We start from the raw sequence: 5810 nt of genomic DNA, 5'->3' as shown, positions 1-5810 counted from the left end.
CTTTTGCCGCTGAGCTAAATCCCCAGCCCCAAACCAAGTAGTTTTTCTGCTATTGATTTTTTTGGCTTCCCTCATATTTTATGGATTCCAGCTCCCTGTAAGAAGTACAGTGTGCACAAATTTTCTCTCGCTCTGTGTTTTTTCAGTACTGTTGATGTTGGCTTTGCTGTCCACAAGCATTTTAGTTTAGCATAATCTCATTTGCTTATTCTTGCTTTTGTTCCTGTATTTTAAGGTCTTCAAAAAACTTGCCATTTTGAATGTCAGGAGCCATGGTCTTGTTGTTTTCTTCTTGTCATTTTATATTTTCATGTGTTACATTTCAGTTTTAATACAACCTGGTTGATTTTTTTAATTAATGAGAGATAGACATCTAGTTTGATTCTTGTACATATGCATACCAATTTATCCAGGCACTGATTATTAAAAGACTGTCCTTTCTCCAGTGTGTGTTTTACAACTTTTGTCAGAAATCAACTGGATGTAAGCCTGTGGGTTTCCTTCTAGGCTGTCCTTCCTGCCGCATTACTTTATGTGTCTGTACCAATGCTGTGTTGTTTTGATTGTTGTTTATTTTGAAGTCAAGTAGTATAATGCCTTCCTCCTTTTTATGTGCACTAAAGATAGCTTTGACTATTCAGGGTGTTTTAGGATTGATATTCCAGTTCTTTGTCACTGGTATTATGATATTACAATGAATCTGTACTTAGCTTTGCATAATATACATAGTTTAGAAATATTGATTGTTCTAATCCATGAACAAGTGATTCATTTACATTTTTTGTCCTGTTTAGTTTCTTTGATCTAGTTTTTATAAAGTTTGTTATAAAGATCAATCAACTTTTTGGTTAAATTTATTCATAAGCTTTTTGTTTTTGTAGCTATTATAAATAAGATTGATTTCTTTATTTCTATTTCAGATAATTTACTATTGGCATGAAACGATGTTACTGACTTTTGTAGGTTGATTTTCATACTGCAACTTTGTTTATTTCATTTATTAGCTATAATAGATTTTTTCAGTGGAGTCTATGGTGATTTTCTACACAAAAGATCTTTATATCTCAAAGCAATGACAAATTGATTTCTTCTAAATTTGGATACCCTTTATTTCATTCTATTTTCTGATTACTCTGGTTAGGACTTGCAGCACTACATTGAATAAACATAAAAGTGGGCACCTATGTTTTGTTCTAGGTCTTGAAAAGCTTTGATCCTTTGGCCATTCAGTATAATATTAAATATTGGCTTATTATAAGTGTCTTTCTTTAGGTTGAGGTGAATTCTTTCAACACTTATTCAGAATTTTTATTGTTAAGTAATGTTGAATTTTGCCAAATGCCTTTTTTTCATCTACTGAGAAGGTCATATGGATTTTGACTTTTCTTCTCTTGATGTGAAATATCACATGTATTGATTTGTGAGTGTTGAACCATCCTTCTATCTCTGGGATAAATTGCACTTGATAAAGATAGATAATCTTTGTAGTAGATGGTCTTGAATTCATTTTGTACTTTGTTGAGGATGTTTTGCATTTTTATTCATTAAGTATATTGGTCTGCAGTTTTCTTTTTGCTTTATCGTTGTCTGCTTTTGCTATCAGAGCTATACTGGTCTCACAGACTGTAGATCAAAGAATTCCTTTCTCTTTATTTTATGGGATAAGTGGAGAGTCATATCAATTCTCCTTTCAGTGTTCAAAAGAATTTAGCAATGAAATCATCTTATAGGATTATTTTGGGGGGATGGGAGACACTACTGATAGTCATTCCTTTTTATGAGATCAAAGATTTTTCATTTTTAATTTTTTTGTAGTATGTTTTTGCAATAAATAATGTCTACATTCCTTGTGTGGAGTTGGCATATGAATTTAACACATTCTAATTCCTTTTCTCTTCCCCGTCTCCCCTCCCTCCATCTCTTGATCCCCTTCATGTTTGAGAAAAATCTAACTCACTACTTCCTATTTTCGATCTTTCACTTTGCTTTCTATTTTTACTCCCTCTTTCTCAGACAAGAGAAGCAATGTGATATATAAGCTTGTGCATTTGATTTATTTACCTAATAGTATGGCTTCAAGCTGCACCCTTTTTTTCTACAGATGACTCAAGTCTCTCTCTCCTTATGGTGTGCAAATACCATATTGTCTTTATCTATTCATCTGTTGATGGGCACATGAGCTACTTCCAAGGTTTAGTCACTATGAATTGTGTTGCTCTAAACATAGGTATGCGTGTATCTCTATAATGTGATGCCTTTAACTTTTGGGGGAAGACATCCTGCACAGAAATAGCTGGGTCAATTAAAATTTCTAGTTTTAGTTTTTGAGATGTCTCCATACTGATTTTATAGTCTGTGGACTAGTTTACATAACCAGCAGCAATGCAGAAGGGGTCACTTTCCCCCGCAGCACCTGCAGGGTTTGTTGTTATTTGATTTCTTGGTGATGGCCATTCTTCCTGGGGTAAGAGGGAATCTCGGTGTGCTTTTAATTTCTCTAACAGAAATTAATGGCAGTGATGTGCAACATTTCTTCATGTGTTTATTGACCACTTGTACTTCTGTGAAATAGCTATTCATTTCACTTGCCCATTTTTTGATTAGGTCTTTTATTCCTTTGTGGGGGATTTGAATTTTCTGAATCCTCATATATTCTCGATATGAGTCCTCTATCTGAGCTATCATGGGAAAAATTTTTTTCCCAGCCTTGTGTTGTCTTTTCCATTTCTGTTCGTTGTTTCTCTTGCTGTACAAAAACTTTTAAATTTAATATCCCATTTGCTGATTCTTGAGACTATTTCCTGTGCAAATAGGGTTCTGTCCAGAAAATCCTTGCCTATATCTACGGTATTAACATTTTTACCCACTATGTCTTGCAGTAGGCTAAGTGTATCTGGTTTAATATTTAGTTTTTTTTGTTTTGTTTTGTTTTGTTTTCGTTGTTGTTTTTCTTTTTCTTTTTCTTTTTTTTTTTTTTTTACTATTTCCTTTTTTGGTACCGGGAATTGAACTTAGGACCTTGTGCTTACCAGGCAGGTGCTGGGCCACTGAGCTACATCCCAAGCCCAACTTTAGTTTTTTGATCCACTTTTTATTTTAGTTTAGATGTGGTGAGAGATATTCATGTAGATTTAATCTTCTGCATGCGGCTAGCAAGTTTTCCCAACATGTACTAAAGAGAGTCTCTTTCCTCTAAGCTGTGCTCTTGGTGCCCTTATCAACAATTATGTAAGTGAATGTACTTGGAGACATTTCTGCATCCTCTATTCTGTTTCATTGATCTTTAGTTCTGTTCTTGTGCATGTATCTTACTGGTTTTATCACAGTAGCTTGTAATATAACTTCAAATCTTGAGTTGTGAAGACTTTCAGTTTTCTCTTTTTATCCAGGATGCTTTTACTATTTCGGGTCTCTTCTGGTTTCATATGAATTTTTGGATTGTTTTCTCCCATTCTGTGAAGAATGCTGCTGGGATTTTGATTGGTAGCATATTAAATCTGTACATCAATTCTAGAAGAATAGTTTAAGGCCCAATATTAAAACAAAATAGGAGTAACCTTAATAAAGGAATGAAATTTTTTTTTTTTTTTTGGTTTTTCTCCGGTACCGGGAACCGAACTCATGACCTTGCGCTTGCCAGGCAGGGAATGAAATATTTTTAAATCATCTCTTTCTTGCTCTTTCTCTAACTAAGAACAAGACATCAGAGATTATTTTTTGCAGACTGACCTAGGCTAAAAGACCTGTCCTTTTTTCACTGTCTTTGTTCTCTTTAATAAAGTTTTCAACATCTATGTACTCTTTCCTCCCTTAAATTCATTTAATGCAACTTTATTGCTGCCTGATGGAAAGCTGGGTACTTTTCCTACTTTAAAAATAAAAGAATGAAAACTTATTAATGGACACACAGACATTTCCAAAACAATACAAAAACAATACAAGCAATACAGAATTTCAGGCAAGGTGATAGGCAATTAACAGTTGTTGTTGTATTACACATTGATGTCCTCAAACTGGTTACTCAGATAATCAAATATAGGGATGTAAGATTGATCAAACAATTAAACATTAACTATGCCTTTCAATAAAGCAATAGAAATGAGTAGTACAACTATCAGTAGCTGTCTTGTGAATACATATATACATATTACCCCTTCTTTCTTTCATTTCTCCTTTTCCTCATCCCCGTTCTTTCCTTTTGAGCAGTTGCTTTGCATTTCACAATATCTATACTGCCATTTAGATTTTATTCACTCTTTCAGGTTCTTATACTAGTGAGACAATAATGGTGTTTATACATGCAGGTCTGATTTATTTCACTTATGAATATGGTCTCTACTTGTCCATTTACCTACAAAAGCCCTGAGTTTATCTTTTCTTATAGCTGAGCAATATTCCATTATATATGCAATATTCCATTATATAAACACAACACATTTTTTTACCCCTTCCTCAGTTGATGGGTGTTTGGGTTGCTTCCATGATTTAGCTATTACAAATTATGCTGCTATAAACATGGGTGCCCATATATTGCTGTGGTATGATGTTTGTAGTTCTTCTGGAAAAGTACCCAAAAGGGAAATAGCTGAGTTGAATGTGACTTTTAATTACAGTTTACTGAGAAAACTCCAAACTAATTTCCACAGTAGTTTCGCTAGTCTACAGCTCCCCAACAGTGGAGAAGAGTTCATTTTCCTCACTGCCCCTGTAGCATTTGTTATGGGTTGATTTCTTGATAGCCATTCTTTCTGAAGTGAGATGGAATCTCATTGTTTTAATTTGCATTTCTCAAATGACTAAAGATGTTGAACATTTTTTGATGTATTTATTTGCCATTAGTATTTCTTTATCTGAGAAGTGCATGTTCATCTCAGATGCTCATTTGTGTATTGCATCTTTAAATTTGGGGGAACTGATTTTTTTAATTCTTTATATATTCTAGATAGAAGACCTTTGTCTGAGGGACAGTCAGCTAATTTTTTTTTCCCATTTTGTGGGTTTTCTTTTTTACTCTGAGGGTGATTTCTTTAGATGTGCAAAAACTTTTCAATAAGATAAGATCCCAGTTGTTGATTCTTTGATGTATTTTCTGTGCAGTTTGGTTTTTGTTCGTGAACTCTCTGTCTACCCTTGTGTCTTCAAGATTTTTACCTGCTTTCTTTTCCAGTAGATTTAGTGTTTCTGTTTTAATATTTAGATCTGTGATCCATTTTGACTAAAGTTTGATATATGGTGATAGACACGGGTTTAGTTTCAGTCTCTGGTACGTGGCAAGCCAGTTTTTCCAGCACCATTTATTAAAGAGGCTATCTTACTTCCAGTGAACTTATTTGACCCCTTTGTCAAAGATAAGGAGGCTGAGTGTGTTTGTGATTGTGGCTGCTTCTTCCACTCTGTCCCATTACCTGTTGATTTTATCACAGTAGCTTTGAAGTATAATTTCAAGTCAGGAGTTGTGATGCCACCTGACTTGTCTTTGTTGCCCAGAATTGCTTTTGCGATTCTAGGCCTCTTCTGGTTCCAGATGAATTTTAGGAATGTTTTCTCTAGATATATGAGGTATGCTAATGGCATTTTAATTGGAATTGCATTGAATCTGTACAACAATTTTGCGAATATGGCCATTTTCACAATGTTTGTTCTTCCTATCCTTGAACAGTGAATATCTTTCCATTTTCTGAATTGAGCTCTTTTTTCAGAGCACTGTAGTTTTCACTGTATAGATCTTTTACTTCTTTTGTTCATTTGGTTCCTAAATATTTCAGTTTTTTGGATGCTATTGTGAACAGTATGGTTTCCTTAATTTCTCT

This window comes from Chinchilla lanigera, unplaced genomic scaffold (genome assembly GCF_000276665.1).
Source record: "Chinchilla lanigera isolate Chin_1 unplaced genomic scaffold, ChiLan1.0 scaffold00007, whole genome shotgun sequence".
Taxonomy (NCBI): domain Eukaryota; kingdom Metazoa; phylum Chordata; class Mammalia; order Rodentia; family Chinchillidae; genus Chinchilla; species Chinchilla lanigera.
The sequence above is the reverse complement of the archived record's forward strand: the minus strand, read 5'-3'. Positions refer to the sequence as shown.